Source organism: Pholis gunnellus (genome assembly GCF_910591455.1).
Source record: "Pholis gunnellus genome assembly, chromosome: 3".
Classification (NCBI taxonomy): domain Eukaryota; kingdom Metazoa; phylum Chordata; class Actinopteri; order Perciformes; family Pholidae; genus Pholis; species Pholis gunnellus.
In genome coordinates, this window is record NC_136529.1 from 1,844,032 (window position 1) to 1,865,127 (window position 21,096).

A 21,096-nucleotide genomic window follows, 5' to 3' on the forward strand; every position below is an offset into this window, starting at 1 on the left:
ACAGAGGCAATTTAAAACGAACAAGGCCAAAAATCATACCACATATTTCTTCCGATCCCTTTGACACATGTGCAAAGTGCCATGAATTTTTGAGCATCCTAACCTACCATGCTATGGAAAAATGACACCAAAATCAAAATGGCCGACTTTGGTAGGTTTTAGAGCATGGTGCCAAGAGACTTATTTTTAAGTCTCCACGGGATACGCGCGCCTACTAAGTTTCGTACGTGTAGCTCAAACGTAGCGCCGGGGCTGCTCTTTTGAAATATTGTAGGGGGCGCTACAGAGGCAATTTAAAACGGACAAGGCCAAAACTCATACCACATACTTCTTCTGATGCCTTTGACACATGTGCAAAGTTCCATGAATTTCTGAGCATCCTAACCTACTGAACCATATTTCCTTCAGCCAGTAGGTGGCGCTATGAGTTTTTTGAATTTTTTCAAATCAGGTATGTTCAGGCTTGAAGTGGCATCATGCACAAGAAGTTTTGTGCAAATTGGATAATGTACCTTGGAGTTATAACAACTTCAATTTTGCATGGCGAACGATGCGTCGCCACGGCAACAGCGTTCAACGAAAACTCACAATACTTATGGCAAATCTTCATCAATGTCTTAAGGCCATCCTAGCACAATTTGAGACTAATCGGGTCACGTGGCTAGGAGGAATAAATGAAAGTAAAAAAAAAAACATTGCCTTCAGCCAGTAGGTGGCGCTATGAGTTATTGAAATTTTTTTAATTTGTGTGTGTTCATGCTTGAAGAGGCTTCATGCACAAGAAGTTTTGTGTGGATTGGTTAATGTACCTTAGAGTTATAACAACTTGATTTTTCAGAAAAATGATGCAAAATGGCCGCCACGCCACGTCAAGGTTCTTCAACGAAAGCGCTAGCTTTTAATAATTTTTAATCACAAAGGTCTTAAGAGCACCCTGAACAAATATGAAGTCGATCGCATAAATGCTCTAGGAGGAGTTCGTTAAAATACGAAGGCTGCAAAATGCGAAAAGTGCCAAAAAACACAACTTTGCGGGTTTACTGTAGCGCCCCCTATTGGTTGAATGCAACACAAATCACAGGGTATGTAACGGTATGCGATGTGCACATATGCTGAAAGTTTCGTGAATTTTCGACACTGGGTTGAGAAGTTATGTGTATTGATATTAAGCCACGCCCCTAGGAAGTTCATTGGTCCATATCTTTTCAACGCAAAGAGATATCAAAAATCTTTTGATACATCTGTGTGATCTACATCCACTAATGATCCACAGCAATTTTGGTAGCAATAGGAGCCAGCGTGTAGGAGACGTTCGCAAAGATGTGTTTTACACTAAATTCAAGATGGCCGAAAATTTAAGTAGGCGGAGTTTCGGGGTCTGAGAGGCTTTTTTTTAGATCTAGCGGATTTGGACATGTGTGTTGAATTTCAAGTCAATCGGAAAAACTGGCCGAGGGGCGTGGCCGGTCCGCTTTGTAGGGGGCGCTAGAGAGCCATTTTTTTACATACAAATATGCAACCTTGCGCAGCAGAGTTTCTCCACCAGATCTGACAACTCTCCAAATTTGGTGAGTTTTCATGCATGGCAAGTGCCCCTACAAGCTCCATCCCCACAAAAATAAAAATCAGAATAAAAATAATACCCCTTAGAAACTCAATAGGGCCTTCGCTGGCCCGACGTTGTCGGTGGCTCGGGCCCTAATAAGAATCAGAAGAATAAGAACCCCTAGAAACTCAATAGGGCCTTCGCCGGCCCGACGTTGTCGGCGGCTCGTGCCCTAATAATAATAAGAAGCAATGTCAACAGTTGTTTCAATTAAGGAGGCTACTGCAGGCAACATTTAGAGACAGACTATTTGTGGTGTGGTTTTTTGATGAGTGTGAAATGAATGAATGTTTGTGTGAATACAGGATATTTCGTAAAGTAAGGTTTAATGTTTGGACTCACAGTGCTGCGATACTCTCCTGGTGCAGTTGTTTAAATAAAGGTGCTGTGGAGGTGGTGTGTGTTAAATGAAGATGTTATGGATTTGAATGACAACAATTAACAAAATACAGACACAGCAAAGACACAAACAAGTTGCGTGATGAAGGGCAAAGTCACCTCGGGACAATGCAATTGATATAAATCAAAACATTTTCAAGGTTAATAATAAATAAATCAAGAACTGTGTTTCTACGGCTAACTGTATGCCTATACTTGCCATAAGAATCCAGCATTCTCTGTAAAGTGTGAACTTTTCATCTTTTAGAGAAAAGTAAATCCTGAAATTAATGTCACAATTTATTCGCTTTCTGTTAATTTCAAGTGGAGCAGATAACAAAACCAGCAGCACTGCAGCCCAAGACCTGACAGACCAACAGGTAATTATTGTGCAAGTCTGATATAGCATGTCTGAACACATCATTACACAGTTAAGGGTTTAGCATTAAGTCTCCCTACTACAATATAAGAGCACAACAGCAACATTTTCCACCCTAATTGGATGTCGAATTCCAAATTGGGGTTCCACTACATTATTCACGCTGCAGTGAAATCCTGCTTATGATCCCCGCCACCATTACAAAAAAGTTTGGTTATTGTGTCCTATAACACCCACCCGATCCAACGTTTGTTTGGTTTGACACAACATACATGGTGCTCAAGGACCTCCAGTCGGGTACACAAGCATTATGTACACATCACTGTAGACGTTTGGAAAAAGTATTACTGTGCTGATGTAGCATTACGATGTATCACTTCTTTTTGTTGAAATTAAATGTTTTATTTAGTTATAGTTTCATATTTTATAGTCAAAGTGACTTAAAAACGAAATGTACTTAAAATGAATGGTGTTTTTTTACAATGCTCCTTTTATTGAAATGCAGATTGATGGCAAATTAAGACGACTGGAACACACTTTGTTGGCAGCCAAGTGGTGCCAGACCAAGGTTTTCAAGGGAACAGGCACTTGGCCAGAAGTGACAAATATGGACAAAGAAAACCAGCTCAAAGCGCTAGACGACCTTAAAAATGAAAATACGGATGAAGAAGACTCACCATGAAGTGTCTTTGTCTTTGAATTCCAATATCAGAGTGATTATGAGATGTTTTGTGAGGAGTTCTTAGACAAGGTGGATGGTTCATTTAAGGAGTGTGATTAGTTTGCATTAGCGAAGAACGGACAAATGTTTGGGTTGCCTACCATAGTTCTACGACAGGCTTGGCACAGGGGAGGAGTTTCAGTTGGTTGCAATCTGCAACCTCACCGCTAGCCACTGCATTTTTTTGGGCAGAATTTCTTGCCATATTTAATTATTCATTTGTAGATAAATACTCATGTTGTTTTTATACGTTTAATTCAGAGTTTAGTCTATTTTTTGACTGATTCCAATTAACATATAAAAATAGGTTCTGTCAACCCTGTTTCCTGACAGCTCTTCATCTAGTTCTATTCCTTGTGTGTTCCCACCCATGACAACTGCAGCTTTATTGATTCAGCAAATATTTATGCTTTGACGTGTAACAGAATTTGGACTATTATTGAATTGTTCACCATCACATTAATTACATCTAAACCTTACAAAAAGTATTTTTCAAATAAACTCTGACATCTAGTGGCAGTCCTGTGGCAGCTTGGCAATCCTCTGACAACTATAGTGGCACTCCTCTGACTAGTGGCAATATTCAACACTAAGTGGCAGTCCGAGACGAACAAGACAACATGCTGAGCTGACAGAGTGAAACCCAAGAAATTTGATTAAATGTAAGTTGTGTTTTCAATTACTGAAAGAAAGGTGAAAAGAAGAGGAGGACCCAGGGGGGCACACTCCCCTGATTAGTGGCAATAGTCTGATGCCTAGCGGCACTTCTCTGACTACTGGCGACACTCCTGTGACTACTGGCGGCACTCCTGTGACTCCTATTGGTACTGGCAGCTTGTGGCACCTAATGACACCTACATATAAGCAGAGGAAGAGTGAAGATATTTTCAGACTTGTATTTTATATATGGGTTTTAATTTTAAAACGTTTTTATATACATACACTTTTAAATGATAATAAAACAGATTTATTTTCATAATTTTAGCCGATTGTTGTAAATGCCTATAAAAGTAATAATTTGGAAAGTATAATATTTACCTCTGAGATGTAGTACAGTAAAAAGTACAATATGTACCTCTAAATGACTATAAAAGTAATAATTTGGAAAGAGTGTATTATGTTCCCCTTTGCTGCAAAATCATACTTAAATAAAATTAATGACAAAAAAGTACAACTTGGTTACTCTAGAAATCAGAAAACTGATTTATGGCAGCTGACCTGTCGTAACAACAATGGGTGTTCTCAGGAAATGTGGCTCCGCCCGCTCAGCTCGGCAGCTTCTTGACGGGTGCCGAACGAGTGCCGCTTAAGCACCACTGACTAGCCACAGTCCTGATTGTTTATCTGCCTGGGCTCTCCTCTGCAGATTCCCTCGCTTTGTGACGTGTTTGACGTCACAAAGCGAGCAGCGAGCGCCTCTGCCTGTGGCAATGAGCGCTTCTGCCTCCATAGCAGACACCGCATTTACGCTGTTTGTGAAGCAATTACTGGATCGATTAAAAAAATTACAAAATGTTTGTACTCATAAACCTCCAAATTCTTAAGAGACATTCTGATTCACAACCCTTGAAATGTATTACAAAAAACAAGTGCAATTTCACCAATACTGTGCTTCAGTTTATCATTTACACATTTAGTCACAGGTATTTGGAACTGAAAAATATTGTATTTGACTTTATAACAAAATAAACTTCTCAAGATCTAAAAGAATATTTTAAATGTACAAACTAACATTTCCACATCTGTGTAGTTATCTGTAAACCTGAACTGACTCACCACAAAATACAAACAAACGTGGGAGCTATTACGTAAGGAGGTTAAGTTACCCCTCTTGCCTTGAAAATATAGAATTTATACATTGAAAAAAAGATATATTATCAGCGTCCACAGAGTCAAACTTTGCCTTGAGTGTCATTACACTGGAGGTCTATCAGCTCCATGTGGATGTGCACAGGTGCACTTTCCACTTCAGTTATCAGCAAAATGCGCAGTCAGGAACATAGCGGCGGAGAGTTTTACGGCATCACACATGTCTGTGATCACACGTCCCTGAAGCTAGAGGTTTAGCGCAGTGAGATACTTCGTTATGGCCAGTTATGATAAACAATGATATTTTCTGGCGGGCCGTTGTACCGAGAGCCGGTTATATGCTGACAATTTAATGACAAGTCTCTCAATGTGTTGATCCTTACGAGGCTTTTCTTCTGGGTTATTTTGTCCAGGGCCCAGTTCAGAGTCTGCACTTTTCCTTTTCAAATATTTCTCCATCGCTGTTCGTCTTGTCACCACAACCTCTCCCGCGCGTCATTCAGTGTGGCTTTGTGGCACAAAGGCAGTAAAACTGCCTGTGCCAAAGCACACTGACTGTAATCCTGTGGGCTTATTTCTTTCTTTATCCAGAAAAGTTTGGCACGCTTCTCCTCACACAGCGTTGCCAACAGCGGCGCGAAAAGTACATCCAAACGTGCGGCCCGATCGGGAATGGTGTGCTATGACTTTTATAAGAGATTCGCCCAGCGGTTTTCCTGAAGATCCAGAAAAACGGAGTAAAATCGCCCCATAGACTTGAATGGGGTTTCGGTGTGAAGAGAGCAAAAAAAACACTGAACTTTGGACCCATATTGACAAGCCATACTTTAACGTAGAAAAATGATTTAAAGTTTAAAACGTAGACAAAACGCTGGACGTTATTGAGCCAAATGGACATTTTGATAGCTAGCACAGTTTTCATGAAGTTGCAGATTAAGTTTCAGGAACATTTTGGGTCCATTAAAGATTTTAGAATGGGTGTGTATTGCGCAGCTTGTTAAGGGCTAGAGTGAGGGCATAATTGTCAGAGTGGAGCGGAGCAGGAAAATATTCTGTGATTTCTACAAACAAATTGCTCAGAGTCCCACAATTTTCACTCTTCATGCATTATTTTTTGCAAAAAGTTAGCTAATCGTGTGCTGGTCTAGAGAAATGACTGTGGAATCCAGCACATTTACACATTTTGCACTACAGACCTTAATTGACAGGAAAACCAGCCAACTGCTCCATTAGACTCCATGTTAAATCTGACCACTCATTTCTCAAAGAAAGCAGACGGTACCACTTTTGTATATTGCTCTGGAGCTCACATTTTTAACATCACAAACATAAAAAACACATCAGCGCGTTCGGCAGAGTCTTATCTTTCTCACGATAACCATATTTTGGCACTCTGACTCCTGCTTTTTGTTAAAAGGAGGCAGGAGCTTTGTTCAAAATCACTGTTTACTGTAACGTTTCTTAATCAGTCTGCCTCTAACACCAGGTGCGTCCTCACCATGGCAACCAGTTACACACACACGCACGCAGGCTCTCTCTGTCTGTCTCTCTACACACACACACTGTCTGTCTGTCTGTCTGTCTGTCTGTCTGTCTCTCTGTCTCTCTCTATCTTCCTGTCTCCCCCCCCCCCCTCCCATTTCCAAATAAAAGCCCCACAGAGTGAATCCTAACTGGAATACTTGTGATGAAGCCTGCCATTTAATAACCTTTGTGTTTGTGTCAAACATTATGAATATGTCTCCTCTCCCCCTCTCTCACCCACCCGGTGCCACCCTTTCAAAATAAAAGCCCCATAGATTAACTGTATCTTAACATGAAGCTCAGAATGAGGTTCGTATAGAAATGATGGGAGCGTTAGCTCCCAGCATTTCCAAAGGCTTCTCAAACAAAGATGTATATGTCCAGTACAGAAATGACGGGAGCCATTTGTGGACTGTCAATCCAAGAGTATGAATCTAAAATGCAGAAAAGAGAGTAGCACTATCTCAATTGAACCTGAATGACACTACCGGTAACATCGGCGTGTGTGTATATTGCGACATCTTCGGGCAGTAGAAGCCACACTGTCAAAATTTCTTGCGAAATTTTCTAGTTTAACTCTACTGTTTTAAATTAACAAAGTCATTATTATGCTACCTACTGCCACCCACTGGCATGGAAGAGTATTATTACTTAGCCAGCCACTATATTGCAGTATTTGCAACAACTAAATAATGTTTTTTTTCACTCATTAAGTGAAATTGGACATTTTCCCACGGCACACCTGGTGATCTCTCACGGCACACAGCGGTTGAAAATCACTGGTATAGGCAACCTCTCAATTTAGGTGAGTAACATAACATATGATGGCATTGATAAGTTCTATATTAACTAAGCCATAGTTTTCTGCAGAAATGTTGGCTCTATCTTGACCTTGTTTTTCTGTTTTAGGTGGAGTATGTGAATGGGCGTATGGGAATGTAAGGTGTTTGGAAAATCAGTAGGAAGTAGGTATGAAATGCTTGAACATTGCAAGCTAAAACATGGCCATTATGGGAACAGGTTCAGGCATCCCTGCCCGTACTTTAATTGTCCTTGCACATTTAGGTTGAGTCATATGTACCGTACTCACAAAACTCAAACATCTTCAGAGCAACCTGAGTTATCTACATTTTCATGTCAATTGTGTTCATGTCATGAGCTTTCAAATGAATGAGATTACTTCAGTCATTTAAATGTACATTTACGAAAACATGAAACTGTAACATGCATGTTTAAAGGGTGTGTGTTTAAAACTAACATCTACAATACCTTTCAAACCCACAAAAATAGGAAACATAAACCCCATTCTTTGAATGATTTTAAAGCTGAGGTTGTCAATGTATTTGCTGGGTTACAGGAATCAGACAATTCTGTTGTTGATGATGTTGCTTCTGGTGCTGCAGATGTAGAATCTGAAACTGATTTAAATGCACAAAGCTATTTCAGTATTGAAGATCTTCCCAAGGTTATTGAGCAGAATGTCGCCTTGGTTATATTGAAGTTAGAAAATCTTTTGTTTGTGCCTGCCACAGCTATTGATGAATTACTGCATGAATTACACTATTTGTTAAGTTTCCCATCTGTTCCAATCACCTTTGATACCCTAACATTCTTAAAAACCATAGTGTTGAAGTTGATGAGTCAGTTGTCAAAGAGCTTGTTGAAGTTGTGTGCAAGTCCAATCCTTTGGTCAAAGCCTTTGCAAAAGATGCCCCCTGGCTCCAACTTACAAAAGGAAACGGTATTATAAAGAGCACTTCAATGTGGTGAGCCCAGTTGAGTACATCCTTGATCCTAAGACCAATAGGACATTTCAGTATATTCCTATTTTGCGTTCTCTGCAGCATCTGTTAAGTAACAGTGACATTTTAGAAAGTGTAACCCATACCCACAGGACACAGGACAATACCTCAAGTGTAGTGCAGTAAAAAATCAATAAGAGACGGAATTTACTTTAAAGAGAATATTTAGGACAGTCCCTCTCAAGTTCAATGTCCTCACTCTGCAAAAGAAAGAATTCTTCTGTGTTTGCTCTATTTCCTTACAGTATGCCTGTGGAGATGTCTCAGTGGCCAGACAACAACTCTACACTACATGCCTACACACATGTAGTGACGTCACTACACACATGGTTACCCAGAACAAGGACAAGTACAACCTGGAGAGACAGGTCCGGTTCCTACGCAAGCAGCTGGAAAAGGCTAGCAACGCAAACAAAAAACGACAAAGTCAACTCGATGCACCGAAAGCAGCGCAGGCCGCCTCTCCAGATGGTACCTATTATCCTACCTGCTGTTCACTATAATCATTCCATTACCTAATTACAAACTTCTCTTACATACACTTGCTATTAAGCCTATATGCAGTAAACATATTTGACAATCTGCTTACTTGTGCTTCTCAGACATCACCGATGACGAGATGCTGGCTGTCGCCATAGACATTGCTGCAGCAGAGCCACAGCCAACAGAAAAGCCACAACCAACAGAAGACTAACAATCTAACAGCATTGAGAATACCTTTCATTTTGCCATGCACACACACACACGTTTATACTTTTTACACATTTCTTCTTTTTAATATATATGTATGTATACATAAATGCACACTCATTCACCTATCTCGTAACAAAATGTGCACTTTTACTGTAAAATAATGTGCTATACACACACTTACAAAATAAACATTTTCATCACAACTTTCCAATGTTGACTGTCACTTGCTGATGTGCCACTTTCATATTGTATTTGCTCTTGTCTTGTACAATTAGGAAGACAAACTTCGCGGGCTAAACTTTCTGTATCTGTGTACTTCACACAGCAGCCAACTACTCACACCATATGCATAATAGGGAACCTAAACATTTGAGTAATTACAAATTCTCAAAAGCTTGACGTTTCAAGGAACACCGTGGTGTGAAGTCATTTCAAACGGTTCACCATCATCCATGTTGCTGTGTACTTGACTGTACTTTGTCCAAACTGTCCCAAACTTCACTGGCTTGCAAAAACTCATGGCATGGGGACTTCTGCATGCCAATATTAACACATAGTCATAGCACAACCTATTGGCAACAACAGCTATAAACTGGATCCTATAAATACAGCAGTGGCTGGCCGTTAGGGCCTGCAAAGCCTTCTCTGCTGGCCTAAACAGAATCCCAAAGTTATAGCTATTTTATACTTTAATAATTTTTCTTAAATACACTACATGTATCATAATTTATAAAAATATTTTTCCCATTATCTTATTTTCTCATTGCACAGCTACTGTGCTCCTCAGTTGCTCTGCTTCAGTGCAGCTTGTTTTAAGTAGAGCTTTTATCCAATCAGATTTCACCTCTGTGTCTCTAGGTAGAAGAGAGGCCCCAGGCCTGCAGACTCACCAGTGAATCCATGTGCAGTTTAAGTGAATGGGGACGATATTGTTGATTGGTCAGTGGGCGAGCACGTGACTGTCGTGAAACGAAACTTAACAGCAGAGGCTTAGTCGAGTAGTAAGAGTTCATATTGAAAGATATGAATGAAATTATGATATTTTTTGCGTTTTGCTTGGTGTAGATTTTTCATTGTTTTTACCTAGCTTTGTTTTTTAACACTCAATGGCTGAAGGAGGATAAACGGATTTGTGAGTTGGGATTTTGTGGGATTAATCTTTGTCAACAAAGAAAGGAGGATGTGTTCAGCATTTGGTAAATCAACTGGTTTGTTTTTTTACATCTATCTGAATGGCCCTTGAGTGTGTAGCAGAATGCATGTTACTGCTGTTGTTTCCCCCGTTAAGCTAGTTAGCCTAGCCTCCCGGAACACTTCTGTTCTAAATATATGCAACGTAAGTTGTTCAGAGAGCAGACTTGCTTGATCTGTGATAAAAACAGCTTCCAAATCTGTTGGGCGCCAGGCTGTAATCTACAGTTCTTGCATGCAACGTTGTTCAATACAATCAACCTGCTCCTAACCTAATTCATGTTAGAGCTTAGACGACATGGACTCACCTTTTGGGTTGCATTTACTTCTCTACAAAATATTTCTTTTGTTAAAATGGAACTACACACTCATTTGTCATTTGTCCTCGACTCTTCCTGCTTTGAGTCACTCAGTGATTGTCAGAGCTACCTACACAAACAAACAGTAGGTTTTGACACCTGCATTAACTTTGACAGTCTGTTAAGTTACAAACACTGAAGCGCATTCACACAGATTCATTTTCTTTATAATCTTAACAGGCTTACATTTATGATTGTATCGGATGTACACTCAAAACATTTGAGGCTTGAGACCTGTCAACACGATCTTGTTACGCTGCTGGTCGACGCAGGAAATATCATCTGACTCGTGCACGCAGTGTTTGATGGTCACAGAAACGCACGGCCGCGTCAACCAGAGTCCTGCCAGTACCCTCGACGTGCGTGAACGTGCAAGGGCCCGACCAATGCTGCTCGCAGCTTTAATTTCATATTGTTTCCATAGTTCTACAGTATACAGGTACAAAAATCTCTCCCATTATGCAGAAACAGACTAGCACTAACACAGCTAATGCATGTAATGGCAAAAATATATATCAGTATCATGAAATGTTTAGAAACATTTTACGGCTTAGAAGAACAGAGTTAGAGACATTTAGCTCCGTCTAAACATGGTTGAGGAACAGGCCAGATACTAAGTGTTACGGTTTACTTTAGAAGGCCATAAAGACAGACACAGGAAGGTGAGAAAGGGTTCACACTGGGGGTTCTTCCTATTCTGGGGATGTTTAGGTTCACGTAAATGTATCTGGCAATGAGATCATGGGAAAATGGAAGAATGAAAGCCATTGGAAGACATCTTTGACTTATCTCAAGGCGGAGACTGTTTCTGCTTTAGTATATAGTTTGTGAAGATTTTAACTTCACAAACGGAACGCAGGATGTGAACCTAGCAACATCCTTGAAGAGTTGAATTAACAGTATTGTTACTGACCTCGTAGAGAATACAAAATAGAGGCTGGCATGAAAAAAGACTGGAATTATCCTGTTAATCAATTGTGTATTCCCGCCAATGGTCAGTAAGTAGGGAAACCTGCAGTAATCCAATGGCCCAAATAAAGTTCCAATACAGTGACATTAAATATACATAACCACTGACAGATCATTACCAATTAAAAAACGATCACACACACATACCTCCCATTTCGTCTTGCCCCATGTTCCCAGTCTCCATGTCAACAGTCTCTAAAATGGTAATTGATAGAATATTAATTGTTGGAAAGCTGAAACTGTTCCACAATGGAAAAAATAAATAAAAATCAAGAACATACAAAAGTACAACAGCTGGACTGATAATATCAATATCTGAATAAAAACAGTAATTTCACTTTTTCGTAAAACTTGACAGAAACAAAATAAAACTCATAAATACTGTCTTGGTTTATCTATCCAACTTTTAAACAATCACTAACTCTGAAAAAAAAAGAAACCTCAATTCACCATGTCAGGTGTGAAAATAAACAAAGCGGTGTGACATAGCAAAAGGCGAGTTAAATTCAAGTACTTATATTCTTGAAGAGTAGGATTTCATGGCTGAAATACATGGGGCACGGATGAGAAGCGTCATGTTGGCGGGGCGGAGCAAATGTTTTACCTGCTACAGAGTAGCATGCGATTGTGTGCCAGCCTTACTTTATGCATATTGAGTTTTACCAAGTGGATATGCAGAGTTTATATATTAACTGGTACTGAATTAATTAACTGGGTCATTTTAACTTTAAGATCATGGATACACAGATTGAATTGATTTACTTTAATGTGAAATGGAAAAACACCCACAAGGGTGTTTTTGGTCTGCTGGGTCTCATTGCCTCTGGTAAGATGGGTTATGTGTTTTTTTAATCCTTTTTAAAACCAATAGTACTTGGTTTTACACCGTTCTATGTAGTTTTAACCTGCAGTGACACGTAACCGCACATAGACCAGGCACGTGAAAATAGAAATGAGCAGTGTGGCTTTCGTTGAGTGTAGCAGATTCAGTTAATTTGAATGGTCTCTGCTGCGGGCAGCAGACATGACGCGCAGCATCCTTGCCCCATGCGCAACTATAGATGGACAATGTTATGCTTTTTTAAATTTACTATAAAAAATATAAATAAATAAAATATAATTGAACTTAATACCAATGTGAATCTCATCCAGACTCTTCCCTTTAAATTCTCCTAGTCGTCCCTGTTCCAATGCCAGAAGCACTTTGCTCACTTTGGCTAGCACAACAGTTTTATGCTGTATTGGCATAATCTTATTGGGGTTCATGTAAACGGAGCATCAGTGTAAGTGTCAAATAATTGGTAGTTCATCTATGCAAATATTGAAAACTAAAAGTTTAAACCCTAAGCCTATTTTTAGGGCTCTGCTCGAAAATTGCTTACCCATACTCAAGAGTGTAAATCTCTAACTACAAGGTCTATTTGAATAATTTTTTTTTTTTTTGATAACAGAAACACTTGTGAGATCTGTTCAGATGGGTAAATATTGTGTAAATGTTACTGGTTAATAATAAATGAAGATGGCACACAGCTCAGATTGAAAATTGTGAAATTCGCCTGAAAAAAAAGCAATTTTACTGTTAATATTATTTTTTATGAGGCCCTGTCTAGCCTAAAAACTCTCCCAAATCATAGCAAAACAGGTCAGGAGTCTCTAAAAAAATGTGGCTTTGATAGAGTAAAGAATAAATATATTTAGAGAGTTTTCAGTACAGAGAATTTAGGCGAGATCATCATTTTGGAACCAGGTGTTCCAGCTGTTCCATTGTACTTTTATTACTATATAACTATTTATTTCACGTGTTTTATCAATAATATCGTTCAAACATCGAAATCCAGCAGTGTGGCATCATTTTGAGAGCCAGAATCCTCTCTAAGGCTGTAAACCATGGATGATTCTCATCTGAGCTCCAGTCTTCATGTGTGTATTGGGAGCTCAGACAGCCTATGATTGGTCTATTTTCAAGATTGAGACCATTTTGGACACGTCAGAGTCTCAGCAGTGCGGGGATAGAAGCTTGGTTTTGACTGACAGAGTCTTTAGCCCCTAAAAATCGAAGAAACGGCTTCCAAGCCCGTGTGTAAAATCCTATTCGCCCAAAGCTTGCCCCCCTTCCCCCGGGTCCTACACGTTAGTCTGACCCCCCTTTCTCTAGTCAACACATCAGAGGGTCAGAGGACAAGCATAGCAACATAGCAAGTTAGCTTTGAATGGATTACCGGAACGTTTTCTTCATGATTTGTCTCAAAGTAAGGAACTTTCACGGTTGTTCTGCTGCTGAGTGGCTTGGTGTTGTGGTGCTTGTTGGCTTGTATCTCTGTAATGCTTTGACGGAGAGACATTCTGAAGATATCTCTAGATTCCTGATCGAATCCTCTTGCAGTTAGACGCATGGGTCGGCCATGCTAGTCGTTAAGGAGACTTTTTTCGATAAAATACATTTAAAAAAAAATTATTTTTAAAATTTCTTTATGAACTTTGATTTCTACAACGCGCTCTTCGATTAAATCTCGCTCTGAACCCCAAATGGGGCCCGCTCGGTTTTAAGCTTTGTTCAATAACATTTAACAGGGAACCAATGTCATTTTGTACAGGCAAAGAGGGGACTAAAATCATTCTATACAGGCGTTGCTATTGCCGATACCATTACTGCTTTTGTTATTGTTATTCTACTATAGCCACTGCTGCTGTTATTATTAGTCATAATTTTTCCTTCTGCTTACTACTCTCATTATATGAATAATTTCTGTCATGCATTTACTGAGTTATAATTCTGTTGTTCATTCTGTACACATAACATCTATCACACTTGTGTCCATCCTGATAGAGGATCCTCCTCTGTTGCTCTCTCTAAGGTTTCTTCCTCTTTTCTCCCTGTTAAAGGTTTTTTGGGGAATTCTTTCTGTTCCGATGTGAGGGTCAAAGGTCAGAGGATGTCGTATGTGTACATATTGTAAAGCCCTCTGAGGCAAATTTGTAATTTCAGTTGACAATACTCTGTTCCATTGTTACTGTATTACTGTTTAGAACAGAACTGTTGTTGATTTATATTTACAAAGACAATATACATATTCATTTATTTATTTCATTATCCCTATACACATTAGCCAAATGTTTATTATAGTAGTCAAATTATTTACTATTTGTTTATCTTTGTTCAGCTTTATTGTGCATGTCCATTGAGTGCAGTTACTTGGCCATTAAAGCTGATGCTGATTTTGATGCTGATTCTGACAATGCTGCATCATTTGACAGCCCTCAAATATGCGTTCTCTTTTCGCCAATAAATACTTCATGTGACACATATTGTATTAATGAGAACAAAATCATTACTTCAATGTAGGCAAGGAATAAAAAAACTACACTACAGCCAAAACCATATATCATAATTGGCTGTCATTGTGTTTTCACAATACCTCCTGGATGTCGCTCCATGCTATCTAAGAGGGAACTTGTGTCATTATTTACCAACCAACGGTGGACCTCTGTCATTCGTTACAGTACAAGTGTGGACCTTTTTACTGTAATGTGAATCCAAGTGTAGACTGAGCACACTAGTATATTGAAAAGTTGATTTACATCCAGTGCTTGTGCAAACCGGTCAGGCAAGTATTTTGGAAAGGCTGATGACAAATCAGTTTTTAGTGAACTAAAACTGAAAAGAAAGAATCTTATTAAGTATTTAGGTACTTAAGTATTATATTCTTAATTTAACCCTGGTTGTTTTTGTATTTTCTTCCATTCTTTTAGATTCTAAAATACACGTTGCTCTCCTGCCTTCTTGGTAGCCATTTAAATTAATACAGTGCCAAAAATAAAACTTAAGATATCCACTAAAGTTGATTATTTTGTTACCATTTTTCTAAAACAAACGTGTTTCAAGAGACTGATGTCTTCACTAAGTGGCCTGTTAGCCCCTCCACAGTCTGAAAGACAGGCTTGGGGCTGCAAGCCATTCACACAATGGAGGAGAGTTTAAACGACGTGTGTGAATGAGCTGTTAAAATCCCTGCCCCAGCCTATAGGATGAGTGCTGCGCATGGACTTAAACACTCACACACGTGCAAGTCCCCACTTGGCTAAAATTTAAAAAAAATCTACCAGAGGGCTTTGGACATGATTTTAGCTTGATTTAAGGCATGACCATCAGGGGACCTCAAAAATGTCCCGTTTGTTACTCCGTCCCCTGTTAGTGGCTGTGTAACGACGCCTAAGCTCACTGTTGGATAGTGTTGGGGTTGAGAACCTCTCAGAACTGTGGAAGGCCGCACGTCTCCCAGCCGTAACAAAAAAACTCTGCTGGCTCAAGTTATGATCAAAAAGTCTTTAATAATTAACATAAACTAAAACAGTTGCAAACTGAATTACACTATCGATCGAAATATGTTTCATGAAACAGAGATCAAATGAAATTCCCCCACACAGTCCAGCAAAGGCTAGTTATCTGTCCAAAAGTCCCAAGTGATCTGATTGTTGGCCTGAAAATACAGTATCTTATTGTTTGAAAATGCCTATCAGCTTCAGTGATTGGCCGAAATCTATTAGCCCCCTGCTGGTTTCATGCTTCCTGCTGACCACTTCCTGATAACTTGGTGCTGTCGAATCTCTGCTTATCACCTCATACGATCATCTTCTGGAAAGCCTCACTCAAATCCCTCTCTCTCCCTCTTGACTACTCTTTACAGTGTTTAATACATACACTGGCTATACTTATGGTTTAAAACATTCACGCACGCACGGATGCACGCACGGATGGATGCACGCACTGCTCTTTGCCCACCGGGCTGTCCGTATGGAGCTCCTCTCCTTTTATCACCGTGGCACTAATTGGTGATCCAGTGCAGCCGTGTTCAATCAGTCGCTGCAGCTGGTGTCCAGCTGCAGAGGACACTGAGGGTGGGCAGAGGGTGAGCACAAGCAGAACATGTAACAGTCATAGAGACAAACAATGACAAACTCAATATTTAACCCACAACACTTAAAGGGTAAACTAATCAAATTAAAAAACATTCAACGTTCAAGCCATCATATCTAAAAAGATAAAACTGCCTGAAGGCTCATACACAACTATTAGTGAAGCTAAAATAGGCAAATAAAAAAAACACTGGGGGGGCTGTCGGGTCATCACTCATCACGAAACGAATATAATGATATCGCATACCAAATTAAACTTCACATGCTCCAAACACAACTCTACACAACTAAACAACCAAAATATCATAGTCATATTTCTAGGGCTGCAACTAACGATTATTTTAATAATCGATTAATCTGTCAATTATTTTTTCGATTAATCGATGAATCGGATAATTTAATTATTCATTAAATTATTACCATCATTGTAGTAAGTGCAAGTTAAGTTCATTTATACACCACATTTAAACACAGCTTAAGATGACCAAGTGCTATAAAAGAACTTTAAAATGAAATTAAAAAGTACAACACACACAATTATATTTGTCAACAATAACTGATATGGGACAAAGCACAGAATATATATACATGACAACAGATTGAAAAATGAATGGGCTAAAAAAGGCGAGTGAATAAAAACGTGTCTTTAGTCTTGCAAACTATACCACCCCTGCTTTACTACTATTATTAACGAGCTAACGCTAACTTGTCAAGCTGGATAACGAGTAAACACCAGCACCAGAAGAGCTACTGGAGGGACGTTACGTTCCTCACTTCAAAACGGAACAAAAGTAGGCTTCTGTAGTGACTTACCCTGCTGTTGAACTCCCTTCCTCCTCATCAAGGACTCCAACATGTTTACGTTTTAGGTGCTGAATCATCACCGTGGTGCTCCCGTGCCATGCCATGTTGCTTTTGCATATCTTGCAATTAACACACTTTTTCGATTTAATTAGTGTGAAATGCTCCCACACCTTGGATGACTTAGGTCGTACTGATTTCTCTGCCTCCGCCATGTGTTTCAGAACAACGTTACGGGTCTCTCCGATGGTCTTTCCTCTACCTTTTTGGCTCCGCTCTGCTCTGCGCTCAACTCAACTTTTTTTTTTATACTCAAACATCTCCGCAACTTATTGAGTGACGTAACAACGAATCGATAATGAAATTCGTAGGCAACTCTTTTAATAATCGAATTTTATCGATTTTATCGATTCGTTGTTTCAGCCCTACATATTTCGCCATGAGTGAGCAGACTCCGCACATGTTAGGAGCTACTGAGAGATAGCTACATGCTAATAAAGAAAACCGAGATGCCAGAAAGCAAGCCAATTCTACACAGATTCCGGAGATATCTTCAATATTTCTCCCCGTGAAACCATTACCAAGATATGAGCCAACACAAACCGCTTTATTGATTATTATCAGAAAACGCGCCTCACCTTTCGCCGTTTTCATGAAGACAAAGCATAATATCCTGTTTTTTTCACTCAGATATCTGTTCAACGGATGTTCTGTTTGTCATAAAACTTTTCTCGTGAATACAGGGGGTGTAATCTAAACAGGGAGCAGGGGGGAGGATTTTGCGCTTCACGAGAGACTGCGCCTTGTTGATTCTGACTTGCTAACAGTGCTGTCAATCTTTTCCACGTGGCTCTAGCTCAATTCTATTGGCTCTAACGCGTCGAAGGAGGTGTGAACCACTGAAATAGACCAATGGGCTGCTGACTTACAAGTCCGCGTAGACACAGAGGACTGGATTTTGGAAAAAACTCCAGTACGCAGAGACACAAAGAGGGCTCAGAGAGGATTCTGGCTCTCAAAACAAAGCGAAACTGCTGTATTTGGATGTATTGAACACCATTAGTGATAAAACAGGTGAAATATATAGTTGTATAGAAAATTAAAATGGAACAGATCGTTCCAAAATGACCATTTTGATGACCTCGCCTGACCTCTCTGTACTAAAACCTGTCTAATTTTGTTCTGCTTCACTTTATCAAAGCCAAACTTTGCAGAGACTGTTCACATATTGTGCTATGATTTGGGAGAGGTTTCAGCTGCATCATTCAAAAGAGATAATCATCCTGAAAGTGCTTGTGCTGCGTGCCATCTTAATTTACTCTTAACCAGTAACATATATACTGATATTTACACATCTGAACAAATCTCACAAGTGTTCCCTTTGTTATAACACCAAAATTATTCAAATACATCTCGTGGTTGCGGAGATATACTCTTTTTAGTATGGGTATTCAATTTTTGAGCAGAGAACTAAAAAATCAACTGAATCAAACTAAAATGCATTCTCAGTTACGTTTGACGAGAAACTTATTTTCTCCCTGATTATGTTTGTGTTTGACGTATTACAAATACGTTTCTAATCAACATTTTAACACTTTAACCTTTTTTTCTCTCTCCACCACCGCCTCTCCTTCGCACTATTACGCGGTCAGAATACTACCAAAACACGCCGCCTGTCTCCAGCAGAAACGTGCTCATCCAGGCCGAGCAATGAGGAACATTACGCGGCTACAATACCTCCACAAAGGCCCGCAGATAAAATCCGGGAGCAACCGTGACTCTCTTAAGGGTTAGGTTTGGGTGGGGACATGGTTATTGTTAGGGCAGGGTTAGGGTTAGATGGATTCAAATAAATAAAATATACCTCCACAACACCCCGCCATTCTCGGCTCATTCCTCCCCAGCAACGAGGCACATCACCCGGGTTAAATCCAGGACTTGGTTTTATGGTTCCGAGTGGCGGGCGCTCACCTGTTGGCGCCGGACGCGAGGTCTCCAGCTGCCCCCGTCAAGTACGTCAGCCCTTGGAACAGGCTGCAGGTTAACAACTCGTGGGTGGCGGGTAGAGGCGAGGCAGATCACATACAAATAATAAAGACTAGAGTATGGCAAAGATATGTTGGTTAGAAACGTATTTCTAATACGTCAAACACAAACGTAATCAGGGAGAAACTACGTTTATTGTCAAACGTAATTGAAAATGCATTTTAGTTTTGGGGGAACATAATTTTTAGGAGACAGGGCTGTAAAAAATAGGGTTAGGGTTCAACAGGGTAAATATGGTTGAAATATGACACATTTTGCAGATTAAAAGGTAATCAAATAATTTAAAAAAATCAACGTTCAAGCCATAACTTCTAAAAAGTTAATATTGCCTGAAGGCTAATACACAACTATTAGTGAAGCTAAAATAGGCACAAAACAGTTAAATATGATTGACATGACACATTTTGCAGATTGAAAGGTACACCAATCAAATTAAAAACATTCAACCTTCAAGCCATAACATCTAAAAAGTTAAAACTGCCTGAAGGCTCATACAAAGTCCTTTCCGTGCCTTCAGTAGCAGTTACTCTGATACTTTTATTCAAAGTACCCACTGAAAGTGGCGTAACTTCTCCTGTGAAGGTCCTAGAGCAGGGGTGCCCAATACGTCGATCGCGATCGACCGGAGGTAGTGCCGGTAGATCGCATGCCATTCAAAATAAATGTGATGTCCTCATGGCATTTGCCACTTGATTGACGTACAGTGCAGCCAGTCTGAGATCACGTCTTTTCTAACACACGAGTCACAACGTATGCGCGATCAACAACGTGAGCTACTGCAAAACTCTGCGAGCTAATTAGTTAGCCTTCCAATTTATTTCTACTAAAGAAGCTAAAGCTGCAGCGCCATGATTTGGGGAACTTCCAAAACCCTCGCGTCAGAGCTGGAGACGCCACAGAAGGCGTGTGCGCAACTTGACAGTGCGCGCTACACAGAGCAGATTGACAAGTGTCTGTCAGAGTTTGACAAACACTTTCAAGACTTTGCTTTACTCGAGCTAGTCGCTAGATTTATGTGCTGCAAATTTCAGGAAGATATTGAGGTTGATTCACTCGCATTAAAAATGTCAACGCTGTCGTGGACAGTTTTAGTAACCAAACATGAGGAAATGTGCCACCTTCTTGACTTCACTGTTATGTGAGTCAGCCTTTCCCACATGAAGAATATTAAGTCCAAATATCGTTCCACCATGACTGATGATCATAGAAGTCTGCTTGAGGCTGGCGACCAGCAGCTACTGTCCGGAATATTTAAACCTGGTTGATTCCATTCAGTGCAAGTCATCAGAGTAAGGTGATGACCAAAAATGTACAGAATTGTATTGTGCCATAAGGGTTCATGCAGTTATACAAGGTGCGCCAACATATATTGCAAATATAAAGTATACTCAGTATATATATGTATATATAAATAGATAAATAAATAGATATTTAGCATTTTTAATGTAGGTAGATCATTTTGACTTGGTCATTTTAAAAGTAGCTCGCAAGCCGAAAAAGTGTGGACACCCCTGTCCTAGAGCATAGGGAGTGGTGTCAATACCCATTAAAGCGGCCTGTGCGATACGAATAGGACCATTGCCGAGGCTCTAGGACAGGGGTGTCAAACTCAAATACACAGTGGGCCGAAATTAAAAAATTGCTTCAAGTCAAGGGCCAGACGGGTTCAACGTTTATTGAAAACTTATTGAAAGAACCTTAGTGCACATATTGAACCTGGAACTAACAAGGCCTATAAGTATTGCCTATAAAACATTAATTATGAAATAAAAATAATAAATAATACATAAATAAATAAAAGTAATAAAATCAGTTTCATTAATTGCTTATGGCTCTATCTGCAGTTTTTCCACAGTAATTGCAAGTGAAAACATTTTCTACAGGCAAACAGCCAAAAATAATTC